Consider the following 21178-nt stretch of genomic DNA (forward strand, 5'->3'; position numbering starts at 1 on the left):
TGTTACAGTGAGAGTGGACATCCTTGTCTTGTTCCAGATCTTAATGAGAATGCTTTCAGCTTTTCACCATTGAGAATGATACTGGCTGTTGGCTTGTCATATATGGGCTTTATGATGTGGAGGCATGTTCCTTGTATCCCAAGAATTTCAAGGGCTTTTATAATGAATGGGTGTTGCACTTTGTTGAAAGCTTTCTCGGCATCTTTTGATATTATCATGTGGTTTTTGTATTTGTTTTTGTTGTTGTGTTGGATAACGTTGATTGATTTTCGGATGTTGAACCATCCTTGTGTCCCTGGCATGAATCCTACTTGGTTGTGGTGAATTATCTTATGGATACATTGTTGGATTCTGATAGCGAAAATTTTATTAAGTATTGTTGCATCAGTGTTCATTAGCGAGATTGGCCTGTATTTTTCCTTTTTTGTGTTGTCCTTCTTTGGTTTTGGTATTAGTGTAATGTTGGCTTCATAGAACGTGTTTGGTATTATCCCTTCCTTCTCAATATTTTGGAAGAGTTTGTGAATGATAGGCACTAATTCGTTTCTGAACGTTTGGTAGAATTCATCTGTAAATCCATCAGGTCCTGGGCTTTTGTTTTTGGGGAGGTTTTTGATTACCATTCCAATTTCACTGCTTGGATTGGTCTGTTTAGGCGTTCTATTTCTTCTTTATCTAGCTTTGGGTGATTGTAGAGTTGTAGGAATTTGTCCATCTCCTCTAGATTGTTGAACTTGTTTCCATATAACTGTTCATAGTAGTTTCTGATTATGCTTTTTATTTCTGCTGTGTCCGTTGTGATTTCTCCTCTTTCATTTGTGATCCTGTTTATTTGTGCTTTCTCCCTTTTTTCCTTTGTGAGCCTGGCTAGGGGTTTGTCTATTTTATCTATTTTTTTGAAGAACCAGCTCTTGGTTTCACTGATCTTTTGGATTTTTTTTTTTAGTTTTGATTTCATTTATTTCTGCTTTGGTTTTTATTATTTATTTTCTTCTACTAGTTTTGGGGTTTTTTTTTGTTTTTCTTTTTCTAGTTCTTTGAGCTTTGAGATTAGGATGTTTATTTGAGTTCTTTCTTGTTTCTTGATTTGAGCCTCTATTACTATATATTTTCCTTTTATTACTGCTTTTGCTGCATCCCATACATTTAGGATATTGGTGTCCTCCTTGTAATTCAATTCAAAGAATTTTTTAATTTCTTCTTGGATCTCCTCATTAATCCAGTGGTCTTCTAGTAGCGTGGGTTTCAATCTCCATGAGGTAGGAGAGTTCCTAGCCTTCTTTTTATGGTTTATTTCTACTTTGATTCCTTCATGGTCAGAAAATATGCTTGGTATGATTTCAATCTTGGTGTATTTGTTGATGTTTGTCTTGGGTTCCAGTATGTGATCGATCCTGGAGAATGATCCGTATGTGCTTGAGAAAAATGTCTACTCAGATTTTTTTGGGTTTAGTGTTCTATAGATGTCTCTTAAGCCCAAGCGCTCTAGATCCTTATTTAGAGCTTTAGTCTCTTTACTTATTTTTTGTCTCGTTGATCTATCCATTGTTGATAGTGGTGTGTTGAAGTCTCCCACTACGTATGTGTTTTCTCTGATGTCTGTTTTCAAAGATGACAATAGTTGTCTGATATATTTTGGTGCTCCTTCATTTGGTGAATATATGTTAATGAGGTTATTTCTTCTTGAATTATTTTCCTCTTGATCATAATGTAGTGACCGTTGGGTTCTCTTTTTACCTTTTTGAGTTTGAAATGTTTTACCTGATATAAGTATAGCCATTCCTGCTTTCTTTTTTGGTCCATTTGCTTGTAGGATTGTTTTCCATCCTTTAACATTGAGGTTATTTTTATCTTTTGTAGCTAAATGTGTTTCCTGGAGACAGCAAAAGGTTGGGTTTTATTTCTTAATCCATCTTGCAACTCTGTGTCTTTTTATTGAAGAGTTTAGTCCATTTACATTTAGAGTTAATATTGATATGTTAGCATCTGTATTTGCCATTTTGTTTGTCTATCCTTTGATTTTTATTTATTTATTCTTTTAATAACTTTTTTTGGCCTTCTTTCATTGTTATTTGTCCCTCTGATGTTCTGGCTTTAGGACTCCTTGTAGTATTTTTTTGGAGTGGGGGTTTAGTCGTAATGAAATTCCAGAGTTTCTGTTTGTCTGGGAAGGCCCCTATTTTTTCTTCATAGAGGAAGGAGAGCTTTGTGGGATAGTCTTCTTGGTTGGCATCTGTTTTCTTGGAGTCTGTTGACTATGTCCTTCCACTCTCTCCTTGCCCATAGTATTTCTTCGGAGAAGTCTGATGTCAGTCTGATTGGTTTTCCTTTGAATGTTATCTGTTTCTTCCCTCTTGTCAGCTTCATTATTTTGTCCTTGTCTTGGATTCTTGGGAGCTTTACTATTATGTGTCTTGCTGTATTTTTCCTTTTTTTCATGGAAGTTTGGTGTTCTTCTTGCTTCTTGTATATCAATTTTCAGCTCCTTCTATACGTTTGGGAAGTTCTCTTCAATTATACCCTTGAATATTTTATCTGTTCCTACATCTCTCTCCTTTCCTTCTGGGACTCCTATAATTCTTATGTTTCCTTTCCTCATGGAGTCAAATAGTTCCCGAAGTGTTTCTTCGATCTTTGTCCTTCGTACTTCCCTTTCCTTTTTTTTTTTTTTATTTCCGTGTCTTCAAGAGTACTTATTCGTTCTTCCATTTCATCTATTCTGCTTTCATTGCTTTTCCCAGAGTTCTTTAGCGCCTCCATTAATTCTTTGATCTCCTGCATTTCTTTTACTTCCCTCTTTAGGGACTCAATTTCATTCTTTTTTTTTAAAGAGGCATGTATTTTTATTTGTTTGTTTGTTTGTTTGTTTATTTACACATGTGCTGGGTACAGTCAGAAGCGCGGGAGGGTGAGAGAATTCACCAGAGCCAGAGCGGGGAGCAGAGCAGGCCGAAGGACCAAAGTACACTGCTCAGGGAAGCAGGGGGCAGCAGGAGAGGTCTGCGCGCCATGTGGGACCCTCCTCCTGTGGCCGGGGAGCAGCCGGGTATCGAACTGGCACCACAGAGGCTGCAGGCAGCTTCGCAACCCAGCGCACAACTGCTGCACCACCGGGGAGGCCCTCAATTTCATTCTTATGAGTGTTGTTTTCCTTAATTACTTCCATCAGTTTTTTCATCACGGCAGTTTTAAGTTCTTTTTCTGGAAGGCTCAGAAGTTCTTCCAATTCACTAGAGTTGCAAGCTGGTGGGTGTTTTTTTTTTTTGTGTGTGTGTGTGTGTGTGTGTGCTGTGTCTTTTTTCTGAGGCGATGCTACTTTGCTTGTAGTTTTTCTTTTCCCTGCTGCCTGTCTTCTAATTTGCCTTATGCATTGGGACACTGTGTTGCTGGTACTAGATGGCATCTTTTTGGTTTGTTCTTTCGGGAGTTTCAGAAACTGGCAATCCAAACGAGTCAAAAACTGTTATGCCAGAAGTCTAGTGAGGCAGTGGTACTTTGAGTATGTTAATGATCACTGTCACAGAATCTCCTCCTTCTGTGTTTACTTACAAAGGTGCGTCTTGAAGTCCCACTTCCCTGGAGGTGGGGCACCTGGATTGCACTCTGAGTTCCAAATCTCTGGATCCTCCTCTGGGCGCTGACTTCCTGCCAGGTGGGACCATGCTTGTGGGGGCCTTCAGCTCTCCTCTCACTGCACAGGGAACCTTCTCCCTTCTGGCTCCACGGGGAGCTTTCTGCCAGATTCAAGCAGTCTTTACTGAAGAAAGGTCCCTGTTCTAAAATGGCGCTTTGGAGACAGGCACACTCTTCTGCATGCCCAGCCTGCCCTGGCCGTGGGTGTCCGCTCCCCCTCTGGGTTTGGACTGCTGGCCTGAAGGGGCCTGGTGTGGGCAAACTTCCCAGCTCACCTCTGGCTCCTCTGGGAGACTTCTGCCAGTTTCAAGCACTCTTTACTGAAGAAAGATCCCTATTCTAAAATGGTGGTTCAGATTCAGGCACACTCTTCCATGCACCCACTCTGCCCCATCCCTCGGTGCCTGCTGCCCTTCTGGGTTCAGACTGCTGGCCAGAAGGGGCCTGGCCTGGGTGAACTTCCAAGCTCACCTCTGGCTCCTTTGGGAGTCATCTGCTGGCCTCAAGCAGTCTTTACCGAACAAAAGTCCCTATTCTAAAATGGTGACTCAGAGACAGACGCACTCTCCAACGCACCGGGTTGGCCCCAGCCGTGGGTGCCCGCTTCTTCCCTGGGCTCGGACTGCTGGCCATAAGGGGCCTGGCCTGGGCCAACTTCCCAGCTAACCTCTGGCTCCTTTGGGAGCCTTCTGCCGGTTTCAAGCAGTCCTTATTGAAGAAAGGTCCCTATTTTTAAATGGCAATTCAGAGATAGGCACACTCTTCGGTGCGCCCGGTCTGTCCCAACCGTGGGTGCCCCCTCCCATCTCTGGGCTTGGACTGCTGGTCAGAAGGGGCCTATCTTGGGTGAACTTCTCAGCTCACTTCTGACTCCTCTGGGAGCCTTCTGCCCCTTTCAACTAGTCTTTACTGAAGAAAGGTCCCTATTCTATGGGATGTTGGTGATTTTTTTCTGGTTGCTAGGTGGCACCAGAGATCTCTCCTAGTGTCCTTGGGGAGCTTTTTTTTACTCCGTGGGACAGGGGAACAGAGTGGGAGTGGTGGGGAAAGCCTCAATGGTTTTGGGGTGCTGTGTCTGCCTTGTGCCCCACCATCGTGGGGATCCAACACCCCAAATTTCGTGCCCTGGGTCTCAGTTCCAAAGACCTCAGGTCCAGGACGTGGCCTGTAGCCCAGTTCAGTGTCCACAGAAATGGCGCCTTTTGCACCCCGCTCCCTTTCCGGGCGCCTGGTTTCTGATTACTCAGTGAGGGACGTTCACCTTAGAGAGGGCCCCCGTGAGTCTCCATGCAAGCCTAGGTCTCAGGCATGGGGAACTGGGCAGTCGAGATCTGTGTATCCTATTCAAGGGCACCACTTTTCCAAACAAGCTTACCGGCTGGCCTGGGGCTGTTTGTAGGTCTCCAGGAATCTTTGTTTTTCTCTATTGGCTACTGGAGCCATTTGCTTAACTCCATGGTGAATTTTGCAGGGTTCTCCACAGCTCCAGTTCACGGGGTGTGGTGGCTGAAATAGTTCCTTTCCACTCAAAGTCCCTCTTGATGCATAGTTTGTTCTTCTTGGTTGTTTTAGTCTTTTTGTTTTTATTCTCATTTGTGTGGATTGGAGAGTGCTGACTTTGTGGGTAGGGGAGGGTAGGAGGGTTCTGAGCTTTCCCCCCTTCTAGTTCTCTTTTATGGTAACATTCTTCTTTGGGTAGTTTGCTGGAGTCACCCATTTATCGTCTGTTTGCCAGTTGTCCCTGGCTTACAAGTGGTGCCCTCCCCTGACAGGGACCCCGGCCCTCCGTCTAGGGCGTCTGCGTGCGCACGGCCCCACCGATGGGGCTGTAAATGCGAGAGGCGGGTACAGGTGTGCCCCTGGAGGAAGATTTGGGCTTCCCCCGAGGGGAACAGAGCCCCGTTCCCCCATGGGATAGGAAAGTTCCGTACCCCCGTGGGTGCAGAGGTGGCCCCAGCCCGGTGGGGGCAGAAGGTCCCAGAAAACACTCTCAAGCGCCCCCTAGCGGCGGCCCTAGGAAGTGCAACACTGCGCAGGCAGATTCGGGTGGGCGGGTTCAGGCTCCGGCCAGGGGCGGAGACTGGGTCTCATCAGCGCTGCTGGGCCAGGAGCGGACGCTTCCCCTTTGAGTTGTGCTGGCTTGCCCGGGGCTTTCCGCGCCGGCCTGTGTGCCTGCAGTTTTGGAAGAGGCCACCATTGCCGCTTGTCTCTGGCTTACAGGGGGTGCCCTCCCCTGACAGGGACACCGGCCCTCCGTCTAAGGGTGTCTGCGGGCTCACGGCCCCACCGCTGGGGCTGTGAATGCCAGAGGAGGGTGCAGGCGTGCCCCGGATGGGAGAGTTGGCCTTCCCCCGAGGGGAAGAGGGTCACGTTCCCCCTTGGGGGAAGACAATCATGTACCCCCATGGGTGCAGAGGTGGCCCCAGCCCCCCTCACCAGCGCCCCCTAGCGGAGGCCCTAGGATGTGCACCTGTGCGCAGCCAGAATCGGGTGGGCGGGGTCAGGCTCCGGCCAGGGGCGGAGCCTGGGGCTCATCAGCGCTGCTGGGCCAGGTGCGGACTCTTCCCTTTTGAGTGGTGCTGGCTTGACGGGGCTTTCCACGCCAGGCTGTGTGCCTGCAGATTTGGAAGAGGCCGCGGTCGCCGCTTGTCCCTGGCTTAGAGGGGGTGCACTCCCCTTACAGCGATCCCGGCCCTCCGTCTAGGGCGTCTGCGGGCTCACGGCCCCGCCCTTGGGGCTGTGAGTGCGAGAGGAGGGTGCAGGCGTACCGTACCCCGGGAGCAAGATTTAGGCTTCCCCCGAGGGGAAGTGGGCCCCGTTCCCCCATGGGGAAAAACAATCCCGTACCCCCATGGGTGCAGAGGTGGCCCCAGCCCCGTGGGGGCTGAAGGTAACCGAACCCCCCCCACCAGCGCCCCCTAGCGGCGGCCCTAGGAAGTGCACCTGTGCACAGCCAGAGTCGGTTGGGCGGGGTCAGGCTCCGGCCAGGGACGGAGCTTGGGGCTCATCAGCGCTGCTGGGCCAGGTGCGGACTCTTCCCTTTTGAGTGGTGCTGGCCTGACGGGGCTTTCGCGCCAGGCTTTGTGCCTGCAGTTTTGGAAGAGGCCGCGGTCGCCGCTTGTCCCTGGCTTAGAGGGGTTGCCCTCCCCATAGAGGGACCCTGGCCCTCCGTCTAGGGCATCTGCGGGCTCACGGCCCCGCCGTTGGGGCTGTGAGTGCGGGAGGAGGGTGCAGGCGTGTTCTGGGAGGAAGATTTCTGCTTCCGCGATGGGAAGCGGGCCCTGTTCCCCCATGGGGGTAGACAATCACGTACCCCCATGGGTGCAGAAGTGGCCCCATCCCTTGGGGGCTAATGGTCCCTGAACGGCCTCACCAGCGCCCACTAGTGGCGGCCCTAGGAAGTGCAACTATGCGCAGCCGGAGTATGGTGGGCGGGGTCAGCCTCCCGCCAGGGGCGGAGCCTGGGGCTCGTCAGCGCTGCTGGGCCAGGTGCGGACTCTTCCCCTTTGAGTGTTGCTGTCTTGTCCGGGGCTTTCCGCGCCGGCCTGTGTGCCTGCAGTTTTTGAAGATGCCACGGTCGCCGCTTGTCCCTGGCTTACAAGTGGTGCCCTCCCCTGACAGGGACCCCGGCCCTCCGTCTAGGGTGTCTGCGTGCGCACGGCCCCACCAATGGGGCTGTAAATGAGGCGGGTACAGGTCTGCCCCTGGAGGAAGATTTGGGCTTCCCCCGAGGGGAACAGAGCCCCATTCCTCCATGGGATAGGAAAGTTCCGTACCCCCATGGGTGCAGAGGTGGCCCCAGACCCGTGGGGGCAGAGGGTCCCAGAAAACACTCTCATGCGCCCCCTAGCGGCGGCCCTAGGAAGTGCAACACTGCGCAGGCAGATTCGGGTGGGCGGGTTCAGGCTCCGGCCAGGGGCGGAGACTGGGTCTCATCAGCGCTGCTGGGCCAGGAGCGGACGCTTCCCCTTTGAGTTGTGCTGGCTTGCCCGGGGCTTTCCGCGCCGGCCTGTGTGCCTGCAGTTTTGGAAGAGGCCGCCGTCGCCGCTTGTCCGTGGCTTACAGGGGGTGCCCTCCCCTGACAGGGACACCCGCCCTCCGTCTAGGGCGTCTGCGGGCGCACGGCCCCACCGCTGGGGCTGTGAGTGCGAGAGGAGGGTGCAGGCGTGTGCCGGGAGGAAGATTTGGTCTTCTGTGAAGGGGAAGAGGGCCCCGTTCCCCATGGGTGAATACAATCACGTACCCGCATGGGTGCACAGGTGGCTCCAGCCCCTTGGGGGCTGAGGGTCCCCGAACACCCTCACGATCGCCCCCTAGCGGCAGCCCTAGGAAGTGCAGCTGTGCGCAGCCAGAATCGGGTGGGCGGGGTCAGGCTCCGGCAAGGGGCAGAGCCTGGGGCTCATCAGCGCTACTGGGCCAATGCTGACTCTTCCCCTTCCAACCGACTCTGGCTGCGCACCGGTGCGGACTCTTCCCCTTTGAGTGGTGCTGGCTTGCCCGGGGCATTCAGCGCCGGCCAGTGTGCCTGCAGTTTTGGAAGAGGCACCGGTCGCCGCCTGTCCCTGGCTTACAGGGTGTGACCTCCCCTGACAGGGATCCCGGCCCTGCGTCTAGGGCGTCTGCGGGCGCACAGCCCGGCCGCTGGCTTGTTAGTGCGTGTGGAGTAGGCAGCTGTGCCTCGGGAGGAAGATTTGGGCTTCCCCCGAGGGGAAGAGAGCACCGTTCCCCCATGAGGGAGGAAAGTTCCGTACACCCATGGGTGCCGAGGTGGCCCCAGCCTGGTGGGGTGGGGTGGTCCCAGAACCCCCTCACCAACGCCCCAGAGCAGCGGCCCTAGGAAGTGCAGCAGTGCGCAAGCAGAGTCGGGTGGGCGGGTTTAGGCTCTGGCCAGGGGCGGAGCCTGGGGCTCATCAGCGCTGCCTGGCAAGGTGCTGACTCTTCCCTTTTGAGTGGTGCTGGCTTGCTTGGGGCTTCCTCCGCCGGCCTGTGTGCTTGCAATTTTGGAGGAGGCCGCGGTCGCCGCTTGTCCCTGGCTTTCAGAGTGTGCCCTCCCCTGACAGGGTCCCCGGCCCTCCGTTTTGGGCGTCTGCAGGAGCACGGCTCCGCCGCTGGGGCTGTGACTGCGAGAGGAGGGTGCAGGCGTGTGCCGGGAGGAAGATTTGGACTTCCGCAAAGGGGATGAGGGCCCCGTTCCCCCATGGGGGGAGAGAATCCCGTACCCCCATGGGCAGAAGTGGCCCCAGCCCTGTGGTGATGAGGGTCCCCGAACCCCCTCCCTATCACCCCATACAGGTGGCCCTAAGAAGTGCACCTGTGCGCAGCCAGAGTCGGGTGGGCGCGGTCAGGCTCCGGCCAGGGGCGGAGCCTGGGGCTCATCAGCGCTGCTGGGCCAGGTGTGGACTCTTCCCCTTTGAGTGGTGCTGGCTTGCCCGGTGCTTTCCGCGCCAGCATGTGTGCCTGCAGTTTTGGCAGAGGCCGCTGTCGCCTCTTGGCCCTCGCTTACAGGGGGTGCCCTCCCCTGACAGGGACCCCGGCCCTCGGTCTAGGGCGTCTGCGGACACACGGCCCCAACGCTGGGGTTGTGAGTTCGAGAGGAGGGTGCAGGCGTGCCCCTGGAGGAAGATTTGGGCTTCCCCCGTGGGGAAGTGAGCCCTGTTCTCCCATGAGGGAGGAAAGTTCCGTACCCCCATGGGGCAGAGGTGGCCCCATCCCGGTGGGGGGGAGGGTTCCAGAACCCCCTCACCACCGCCCCGTAGTGGCGGCCCTAGGAAGTGCAATTGTGCACAGGGGCGGAGCACAGTCGTGTGCCGGGAGGAAGACAATCCCGGAGCACAGGCGTGTGCAGGGAGGAAGATTTGGTCTTCCGTGAAGGGGAAGAGGGCCCCGTTCCCCCATGGGCGAAGACAATCCCGTACCCCCATGGATGCACAGGTGGCTCCAGCCCCGTGGGGGCAGATGGTTCCCGATCCCCCTCACCAGCGCCCCCTAGCGGCGGCCTTAGGAAGTGCACCAATGCGCAGCCAGAGTCGGGTGTGCGGGGTCAGGCTCCGGCCAGGGGCGGAGCCTGGGGCTAATCAGCTCTGCTGGGCCAGGTGCGGACTTTTCCCCTTTGAGTGGTGCTGGCTTGCCCGGGGCTTTCCACCCTGGCCGCTGTGCCTGCAGTTTTGGAAGAGGCCATGTCGCCGCTTGTCCCTGGCTTACAGGGGGTGCCCTCCTCTGACAGGGACCCAGGCCCTCCATCTAGGGCGTCTGCGGGGGCATGGCCCCGCCGCAGGGGCTGTGAGTGCGAGAGGAGGGTGCAGGCGTGTGCCGGGAGGAAGAATTGGTCTTCCGCAAAGGGAAGAGGGCCCTTTCCCCCGTGGGAGAAGACAATACCGTTCCCCCATGGGTGCAGACATGGCCCCAGCCCCGTGGGGGCTGAGGGTCCCGAACGCCCTGACCATCGCCCCCTAGCGGCGTCCCTAGGCAGTGCACCTGTGCGCAGCCAGAGTCGGGTGGGTGGGGTCACGCTCCGGCCAGGGGCGGCGCCTGGGGCTCATCAGCGCTGCTGGGCCACGTGCGGACTCTTCCCCTTTGAATGGTGCTGGCTTGCCGGGGGCTTTCCGCGCCGGCCTGTGTGCCTGCAGTTTTGGAAGAGACCGCGGTCGCCGCTTATCCCTGGCTTACAGGGGGTGCCCTCCCCTGACAGTGACCCTGGCCCTCCATCTAGGGCGTCTGTGGGCGCACGGCCACGCCGCTGGGGATGTGAGTGCGAGAGGATTATGCAGGCGTGTGCCGGGAGGAATATTTGGGCTTCCGCGAAACGGAAGAGGGCTCCGTTCACCCATGGGGGAAGACAATCCCATACCATCATGGCTTCAGAGGTGGCCCCAGCCCCGTGGGGGCTGAGGGTCCCCGAACCCCCTCATCAGCGCCACGTAGTGGCGGCCCTTGGAAGTGCGCCTGTGCGCAGGCAGAGTCGGGTGGGCGGGGTCATGCTCTGGCCATGTGTGGAGCCTTGGTCTCATCAGTGCTGCTGGGCCAGGTGCGGACTCTTCCCCTTTGAGTGGTGCTGGCTTGTCCGTGGCTTTCCGCGCTGGCCTGTGTGCATGCAGCTTTGGAAGAGGCCGCGGTCGCCGCTTGTCTCTGTCTTACAGGGGGTGCCCTCACATGATAGGGACCCCGCCCATGGGGTCCCGTTTCCCCCTGAGGTGGAGGTTCCCCTACCCCCGTGGGGGCTGAGGATCCCCGAACCCCCTCGCCCGCGCCCCCTAGCGGGGGCCCTGTGAACTGCACCTTTGCTCATGCAGAGTCCGGTGTGCGGGGTCAGGCTCCAGCAGGGAGTGGAGCCTGGGGCTCATCAGCGCTGCTGAGCCAGGTGAGGACTCTTCCCCTCCGATTGGTGCTGGTTTGCTAGGGGCTTTCCCCGCCGGCCTGTCTGCCTGCCGTTTGGAGGACGCTGCGGGCGCTGCCTGTCTTTGGCTTTCAGGGGTTGCCCTCCCTGACAGAGACCCAGCCCCCCTTCTAGGGCGTCCTAGTACATCGGCGAGACCAAGCCCCTCCGTCTAGGGCTTCCTCGTACACACGGCCTGCCCCTGGGCGTGTGAGTGGGAGAGGAGGGTGCAGGTGTGCCCCGGGGGAAGATTTACCGTTACGATGAAGTGGGCCCCGTTCCACCATGGGGGAAGAGGGTCCCGTTTCCCCCTGGATTGAAGGTTCCCCTACCCCCGTGGGGGCTGAGGGTCCCCGAACCTCCTCGCCCGCGTCCCCAAGCGGCGGCCCTGTGAACTGCACCTTTGCTCATGCAGAGTCCGGTGGGCGGGGTCAGGCTCCAGCCGGGAGTGGAGCCTGGGGCTCATCAGCGCTGCTGAGCCAGGTGAGGACTCTTCCCCTCCGATTGGTGCTGGTTTGCTAGGGGCATTCCCCGCCGGCCTGTCTGCCTGCAGTTTGGAGGACGCTGCGTGTGCCACCTGTTTACAGGGGTTTCCCTCCCTGACGGAGACCCAGCCCCTCCGTCTAGGGCGTCGTCGTATGCACGGCCTGCCCCTGGGCGTGAGAGTGCGAGAGGAGGGTGCAGGTGTGCTCCGGGGGAAGATTTACCGTTATGGTGAAGTGGGACCTGTTCCACCATGGGTGAAGAGGGTCCCGTTTCCCCCAGGGGTGGAGGTCCGCCTACCCCCGTGGGGGCTGAGGGTCCCAGAACACCCTCGCCCGCGCCCCCTAGCGGCGGCCCTGTAAAATGCATCTTTGCTCATTCAGCGTCTTGTGGGCTGGGTCAGGCTCCGGCCGGGGGCGGAGCCTGAGGCTCAGCAGCGCTGCCTGGCCAGGTGAGGACTCTTCCCCTTTGAGTGGTGCTGGGTTGCCCGGTCCTTTCCCCACCGACCTGTCTGCCTGCAGCTTTGGAGGAGGCCGCGGTCGCAGCCAGTCTGAGGCTTACAAGCGGTTGCCCTCCCTGACGGTGACCCCGCCCCTCCTTCTATGGCGTCGTCAGCGCACTGTCTGCCCCTCGGGGTGTGGGTGCGCAGGTGGCTGCAGGTGTCCCCCGAGGGGATGAGGACCCCATTGCCAAAAGGGGCTTGAGGTCCCTGCAGCTTGTAGGGGACCTTGGACTCCATACCCCCGTGGTTGCAGAGGATCCCCTACCCTTTTGGGCCTGAGGGTCCCCAAACCCCACCCCTCGACAGCGCCCCAGAGCGGCGACTCTGTGTAGAGCACCTTTGCACAGGCAGAGTCCGGTGGGCTCGGTCAGGCTCCGGCCGGGGGCAGAGCCTGTGGCTCATAGGCGCTGCCTGGCCAGGTGAGGACTCTTCCCCTTTGGGTGCTGCTGGGTTGCCAGGGGCTTTCCGCACCGACCTGTCTGCCTGCAGTTTTTGAGGGGACAGCGATCGCCGCCACTCCGTGGCTTGCAGGGGTTGCCCTCCCTGACGGTGACCCCGCCGCTCCGTCTATGGTGTCTTCGGGCGCAGGCCTGCCCCTGGGGGTGTCAGTGCGAGAGGAGGCAGCAGGTGTGCCCTGGGAGAAGGTTTACTGTTCCCCAAGGGGGAAGTGGGCCCCGTTCCCCCAAGGGGGAAGTGGGTTCCGGTTCCCCCTGGGGTAGAGGTTCCCCGACCGCCTTGGTCGCTGAGGGTCCCCGAAACCCCTCGCCCGCGCCCCCTAGCGGCGGCGCTGTGAACTGCACCTTTGCTCATGCAGAGTCGGGAGGGCAGTGTCAGGGACCGGCCGGAGGCGGATCCTGCGGCTCATCAGCGCTGCTGAGCCTGGTGAGGTCTCTTCCCCTTTGAGTGGTGGTGGGTTGCTAAGGGCTATCCCCGCCGGCCTGTCTGCCTGCAGTTTTGGAGGACGAGGCGGGCGCCGCCTGTCTGTGGCTTACAGGGGAGTCCCTCCCTGTCGGTGATGCTGCCCCTTCGTCTAGGGCGTCGTGGGGCGCACGTCCTGCCCCTGGGGGTGTGAGTCCGAGAGGAGGCTGCAGGTGTGCCCCGGGAGGAAGATTTACCGTTCCCCTGAGGGGGAGGTGGGCCCCGTTCCCCCAAGGGGGAAGAGGGTCCAGTTTCCCCCTGGGGTAGAGGTTCCCCTAACCCCATGGTGACTGAGGGTCCCCGAACCCCCTCGCCCGCGCCCCCTAGCGGGGGCCCTGTGAACTGCACCTTTGCTCATTCAAAATCAGGTGGGCGGGGTCAGGCTCCAGCAGGGAGTGGAGCCTGGGGCTCATCAGCGCTGCTGAGCCAGGTGAGGACTCTTCCCCTCCGATTGGTGCTGGTTTGCTAGGGGCTTTCCCCGCCGGCCTGTCTGCCTGCTGTTTGGAGGACGCTGCGGGCGCTGCCTGTCTTTGGCTTTCAGGGGTTGCCCTCCCTGACAGAGACCCAGCCCCCCGTCTAGGGCGTCGTCGTACATCGGCAAGACCCAGCCCCTCCGTCTATGGCTTTGTCGTACACACGGCCTGCCCCTGGGCATGTAAGTGGGAGAGGAGGGTGCAGGTGTGCCCCGGGGGAAGATTTACCGTTACTAGGAAGTGGGAGAGGAGGGTGCAGGTGTGCCCCGGGGGACGATTTACCTTTACGGGGAAGTGGTCCCCGTTCCTCCATGGGGGAAGAGGGTCCCGTTTCCCCTGCGGTCTAGGTCCGCCTACCCCCGTGGGCCTGAGGGTCCCCGAACCCCCTCGCCCGCGCCCCCTAGCGGCGGCCCTGTGAACTGCACCTTTGCTCATGCAGAGTCCGGTGGGCGGGGTCAGGGTCCAGCCGGGAGTTTAACCTGGGGCTCATCAGCGCTGCTGAGCCAGGTGAGGACTCTTCCCCTCTGATTGGTGCTGGTTTGCTAGGGGCTTTCCCCGCCGGCCTGTCTGCCTGCAGTTTGGAGGACGCAGTGGGCGCCGCCTGTCTGTGGCTTTCAGGGTTTGCCCCCCCTGACTTAGACCCAGCCCCTCTGTCTTGCGTCGTCATACACACGGCGAGACCCAGCCCCTCCATCTAGGGCTTCGTCGTACACACGGCCTGCCCCTGGGGTTGTGAGTGTGTGTGGGGGGTGCAGGTGTTCCCCAGGGGGATGATTTTCCCTTACCCCATGGGTGAGGATGGTTCTGTTTCCCCATGGGGGATGAGATTCCCGTTCCCCCATGGGGGTAGAGGTCCCCCTACCCACAAGGCGATTCAGGGTCTCCAAACCCGTCACCAGCTCCCGCTTCTGGCGGCCCTGAGAAATGCTCCTTTGTGTGTGCACAGTTGGGTCGTCGATGTCAGGCTCCATCCGGGGGCGTAGCCTGGGGCTCATCAGCGCTGCTGGACCAGGTGAGGACTCTCCCTTTGAGGGGTGCTGGTTTGCCCAGGGCTTTCTGCATCGTCCTGTCTGTCTGTAGTTTTGGATGTGTCCGCGGTCGCTGCTTGTCTGTAGCTTTCCGTGGGTAACCTCCCTGACAGTGACCCCGCCCCTCCATCTATGGAATCTTCGGTCGCACGGCCTGCCCCTGTTTGTGTTAGTGTGAGAGGAGGTTGCAGGTGTCCCCCAGGGGGAAGATTTTCCATTCCCCTAATGGGCTTGAGATCCTGGACCCCCTATGGGGCTTAGAGCCCCATACCCCCATGTGTACAGAGGGCCCCTTATCCCCCCAACCACGGATACTAGTACTTAATTCCTTAAAAATCGAAAAGGGTATGGCCTCCCCTGTGGTGCTGCGGTTGCGTGCTGGGCTTGAAGCTGACCAGAGTCTCTGCAGCACTGTTTATATCCCTGTCCACCAGTGAGGGTCCCATATGGCACGCAGACCTTCCCTGCCCCGCCCACTGCTCACCTCAGCACTGTGTTTCGTCCGTCTGCCTGTATCGCACCCACCTCTTGCTCTGGTGAATTGTCTCACCCTCCCGCACTGCTGACTGTACCCAGTGTTTGTACAAATAAAAAATTAAATCTTAAAAAAAATAGAAAAGAGGATTAAATCCTGTTCTTTGGAGGGGCGAATCAACATGGCAGCAAGGAAACGCTTCAAGTAAGATCTCCCATTAAAAAAACTTTAATAGGGAGGAAAAGTGGCAGGTCCCAGTAAGAACTGGGAAACGGAAGATAAACTGGTGACTCCAGCAAACTACCCGAAGAGGAATTTTACCATAAAAGAGAGCTAGAAGGGAGGAAAGCTCAGAACCCTGCTACCCTCCCCTACCCACAAAGTCAGCACTCTCCAATCAAAAGAAATGAGAATAAAAACAAAAAGCCTAAAACAACCAAGAGGAACAAACTATGCATCAAGACGGACTGTGAGTGGAAAGGAACTATTTCAGCCACCACACCCTGTGAACTGGAGCTGTGGAGAACCCTGCAGGATTCACCATGGAGGTAAGCGAACGGCTCCAGGCACCCATAGAGAAAAACAAAGACTCCCGGAGACCTATACACAGGCCCAGGCCAGCCGGTAAGCTTTTTCGGAAAAGTGGTGCCCTTGAAAAGGATTCGCGGATCGCAGCTGCCCAGGTCCCTGTGCCTGCGACATAGGCTTGCACGTAGACTCACAGGGGCCCTCTCTAAGGTGAACCTTAGAGAGGGGACCTCTCTGAGGTCCCTCACTGAGTAATCAGAAACCAGCGCCCGGAAAGGGAGCGGGATGAAAAAGGCGCCATTTCTGTGGACACTGAACTGGGCCACAGCCCGTGTCCTGGACCTGAGGGCTTTGGAACTGAGACCCAGGGCATGAAATTCGGGGTGTGGGATCCCCACGACGGTGGGTCACAAGGCAGACACAGCACCCCAAAGCCATTGAGGCTTTCCCCACCACTCCCACTCTGTTCCCCTGTCCCATGGAGTAAAAAAAAAACAGCTCCCCAAGGACACTAGGAGAGATCTCTGGTGCCACCTAGTGACCAGAAAAAATCACCAACATCCCATAGAATAGGGACCTTTCTTCAGTAAAGACTACTTGAAAGGGGCAGAAGGCTCCCAGAGGAGTCAGAGGTGAGCTGGGAAGTTTGTCCAAGCCAGGCCCCTTCTGACCAGCAGTCCGAGACCAGAGAGGGAGCGGGCACCCATGGCCGGGGCAGACCGGGCATGCCCAAGAGTGTGCCTTTCTCTGAATTGCCGTTTTAGCATAGGGACCTTTCTTCAATAAGGACTGCTTGAAACCGGCAGAAGGCTCCCAAAGGAGCTGAAAAGGTGAGCTGGGAAGGTGAGCTGGGAAGTTCGCCCTGACCTGGCCCCTTCTGGCCAGCAGTCCAATCCCAGAGGGGGAGTCCAATCCCAGAGTGGCACCCAGGGCCAGGGCAGAAGGGGCACATGGAAGAGTGTGCCTGTATCCGAATCGCCATTTTAGAATAGGGACCTTTCTTCAGTACAGACTGCTTGAAACTGGCAGAAGGCTCCCAAAGGGGTCAGAGGTGAGCTGGGAAGTTCTCCCAAGCCAGGCCCCTTCTGACCAGCAGTCTGAGCCCAGATGGTGAGCGGGCACCCATGACTGGGGCAGATCCAGTGTGCTGGAGAGTGTGCCTGTCTCCAAATTGCCTTTTTAGAACAGGGACATTTCTTCAATGAAGACTGCTTGAAACTGGCAGAAGGCTCCCGGAAGATCCAGAGGTGAGCTGGGAAGTTTGCCCAGGCCAGGCCCCTTCTGGCCAGCCGTCCAAGCCCAGGGAGGGAGTGGCCACCCACAGCCGGGGCCAACCCTGTGTGCGGGAGAGTTCGTCTGTCTCCGAGTCGCCATTTTAGAATAGGGACTTTTCTTCAGTAAAGACTGCTTGAGGCCAACAGAAGGATCCCAGAGGAGCCAGAGGTGAGCTTGGAAGTTCGCCCAGGCCAGGCCCCTTCTGGCCAACAGTCCGAACCCAGAGGGGGAGTGGGCACCCAGGGCCGGGGCAGACCGGGCGCATGGAAGAGTGTGCCTGTATCCGAATCGCCATTTTAGAATAGGGAACTTTCTTCAGTAAAGACTGCTTGAAACCGGCAGAAGGCTCCCGGAGGAGCCAGAGGTGAGCTGGGAAGTTTGCCCACACCAGGCCCCTTCAGGCCAGCAGTCCAAACCCAGAAGGGGAGCGGACACCCACAGCCAGGGCAGGCTGGGCATGCAGAAGAGTGTGCCTGTCTCCAAAGCGCCATTTTAGAACAGGGACCTTTCTTCAGTAAAGACTGCTTGAATCTGGCAGAAAGCTCCCCGTGGAGCCAGAAGGGAGAAGGTTCCCTGTGCAGTGAGAGGAGAGCTGAAGGCCCCCACAAGCATGGTCCCACCTGGCAGGAAGTCAGCGCCCAGAGGAGGATCCAGAGATTTGGAACTCAGAGTGCGATCCAGGTGCCCCACCTCCAGGGAAGTCTGTGGGACTTCAAGACGCACCTGTGTAACTAAACACAGAAGGAGGAGAGCTTCTGTGACAGTGATCATTAACATACTCAAAGTACCACTGTCTCACTAGACTTCTGGCAGAACAGTTTTTTACCCGTTTGGATTGCCAGTTTCTGAAACTCCCGAAAGAACACACCAAAAAGATGCCAGCTAGAACCAGCAGCACAGTATCCCCATGCATAAGGCAAAGTAGAAGACTGGCAGCAGGGAAAAGAAAAACTACAAGCAAGGTAGCATCGCCTCAGAAAAAAAGACATAGCACAAAAAAAAAAAAAACACCCACCAGCTTGCAACTATGGTGAACTGGAAGAACTTCTGAGCCTTCCAGAAAAAGAACTTAAAGCTGCCGTGATGAAAAAAATGATGGAAGTAATTAAGGAAAACAATGGTCAGAAGAATGAAATTGAGTCCCTGAAGAGGGAAGTAAAAGAAATGCAGGATATCAAAGAATTAATGGAGGTGCTAAGGAAATGAAAGCAGAATAGATGAAATGGAAGAACGAATAAGTACTCTTGAAGACACAGAAATAAAAAGAACCAAAACAGAAAAGGAAAGAGAAGTACGAAGGACAGAGACTGAAGAAAGACTTCGGTAACTATCTGACTCCATGAGGAAAGGAAACATAAGAGTTATAGGAATCCCAGAAGGAGAGGAGAGAGATGTAGGAACAGAGAAAATATTCAAGGAGATAATTGAAGAGAACTTCCCAAACGTGAAGAAGGAGCTGAAAATTGATATACAAGAAGCAAGAGGGGCCTCCCCGGTGGCGCAGCTGTTGAGCACTGGGTTGCGATGCTGCCCGCGGCCTCTGTGGCGCTGGTTCAATCCCCGGCTGCTCCCAGGCCACCTGAGGAGGGTCCCACATGGCGTGCAGACCTCTCCTGCCGCCTGCTGCTCCCCTCAGCAGTTGTACTTCGGTCCTTCTGCCTGCTCTGCTCCCCGCTCTGGTTCTGGTGAATTCTCTCAACCTCCCGCGCTTCTGACTGTACCCAGTGCATGTATAAACAAAAACAAATAAACAAACAAACAAACAAACAAATAAATAAATAAATAAAACATGCCTCTATAAAAAAAAAAAGACGCAAGAAGAACACCAAATTTCCATGATGAAAGGAAAAATACAGCAAGACACATAATGGTAAAGCTCCCAAAAATCCAAGACAAGGAAAAAATAATGAAGCTGACAAGAGGGAAGAAACAGATAACATTCAAAGGAAAACCAATCAGACTGACATCAGACTTCTCTGAAGAAACACTACGGGCAAGGAGAGAGTGGAGGGACATAGTCAACAGACTCCAAGAAAACAGATGCCAACCAAGAATACTCTATCCTGCAAAGCTCTCCTTCCTCTATGAAGAAAGAATAAGGACCTTCCTAGACAAACAGAAACTCTGGAATTTCATTACGACTAAACCCCAACTCCAAAAAATACTACAAAGAGTCCTAAAGCCAGAAACTCATAGGGATGAATAACAATGAAAGAAGGCCAAAAAAAGTTATTAACAGAATAAATAAATAAAATCAAAGGAAAGACAAACACAATGGCAAATACAGATGCTAGCATATCAATATTAACTCTAAATTTAAATGGACCAAACTCTTCAATAAAAAGACACAGAGTCGCAGGCTGGACTAAGAAATAAAACCCAACCTTTGCTGTCTCCAGGAAACACATTTAGCTACAAAAGATAAAAATAACCTCAAAGTTAAAGGATGGAAAACAATCCTACAAGCAAATGGACCAAAAAAGAAAGCAGGAACAGCTATACTTATATCAGGTAAAACATTTCCAGCTCAAAATGGTAAAAAGAGACCCCAACGGTCACTACATTATGATCAAGAGGAAAATACTTCATGAAGAAATAACACTCATTAATATATATTCACCAAACGAAGGAGCACCAAAATATATCAGACAACTATTGTCATCTTTGAAAACAGACATCAGAGAAAACACATACGTAGTGGGAGACTTCAACACACCACTATCAACAATGGCTAGATCAATGAGACAAAAAATAAGTAAAGACACTAAATCTCTAAATAAGGATCTAGAGCACTTAGGCTTAACAGACAACTATAGAACACTAAACCCAAAATAATCTGAGTAGACATTTTTCTCAAGTGCACACAGATCATTCTCCAGGATTGATCACATACTGGGACCCAAGACAAACATCAACAGATACACCAAGATTGATATCATACCAAGCATCTTTTCTGACCATGAAGGCATCAAACTAGAAATGAACCATTAGAAGAAGGCAAGGAACTCTCCTACCTCATGGAGATTGAAACCCACACTACTAGAAGACCACTGGACTAATGAGGAGAAATTAAAAAAATTCTTTGAATTGAATTACAAGGAGGACACCAATTTCCTAAATGTATGGGATGCAGCAAAAGCAGTAATAAAAGGAAAATATATAGCAATAGAGGCTCACATCAAGAAACGAGAAAGAACTCAAAGAAACATCCTAATCTCAAAGCTCAAAGAACTAGAAAAAGAAAAACAAAAAAAACCCAAAACTAGTAGAAGAAAAGAAATAATAAAAACCAAAGCAGAAATAAATGAAATCAAAACTAAAAAAAAAAAAAAAATCCAAAAGATCAATGAAACCAAGAGCTGGTTCTTAAAATAAATAAATAAATAAATAAAATAGGCAAACCCCTAGCCTGGCTCACAAAGGAAAAAGGGGAGAAAGCATAAATAAACAGGATCACAAATGAAAGAGGAGAAATCACAACGGACACAGCAGAAATCAAAAGAATGATCAGAAACTACTATGAACAGTTATATGGAAAAAAGTTCAACAATCTAGAGGAGATGGACAAATTCCTACAACTCTACAATCACCCAAAGCTAGATAAAGAAGAAATAGAACACCTAAACTAACCAATTACAAGCAGCAAAATTGAAATGGTAATCAAAAACCTTGCCAAAGGACCTCCCCGTTGGTGCAGCGGTTGAGCGCTGGGTTGCAAGGCTACCTGCAGCCTCTGCAGTGCCGGTTCGATTCCCGGCTACTCCCCGGCCACCGGAGGAGGGTCCCACATGGCACACAGACCTCTTCTGCCGCCCGCTGCTCCCTCAGCAGTGTACTTCGGTCCTTCTGCCTTCTCTACTCCCCGCTCTGGCTCTGGTGAATTCTGTCACCCTCCGGCGCTTCTGACTGTACCCAGTGCTTGTATAAATAAATAAATAAATAAATAAATAAATATAAAAAAAAAGAATGCTGACCCATTCAAAAACCTTCCCAAAAACAAAAGCCCAGGGCCTGATGGATCTACAAATGAATTCTACCAAATGTTCAGAAACAAATTAGTGCCTATCATTCACAAATTCTTCCAAAATATTGAGAAGGAAGGGATAATACCAAACATGTTCTATGAAGCCAACATTACACTAATACCAAAACCAAACAAGGACAACACAAAAAAAAGAAAAAAACAGGCCAATCTCCCTTATGAACACTGATGCAAAAATCCTCAATAAAATTTTTGCTATCAGAATCCAACAATGTATCCATAAGATAATTCACCACGACCAAGTAGGATTCATTCCAGGGTCAAAAGGATGGTTCAACATCCGAAAATCAATCAACGTTATCCAACACATCAACAAAAATTAATATAAAAATCATATGATAATATCAATAGATGCCGAGAAAGCTTTCGACAAAGTGCAACACCCATTCATGATAAAAGCCCTTGAAATTCTTGGGATACAAGGAACATACCTCCACATCATAATGCCC

This window comes from Talpa europaea (assembly GCF_964194135.1).
Source record: "Talpa europaea genome assembly, chromosome: 12".
Classification (NCBI taxonomy): Eukaryota; Metazoa; Chordata; class Mammalia; order Eulipotyphla; family Talpidae; genus Talpa; species Talpa europaea.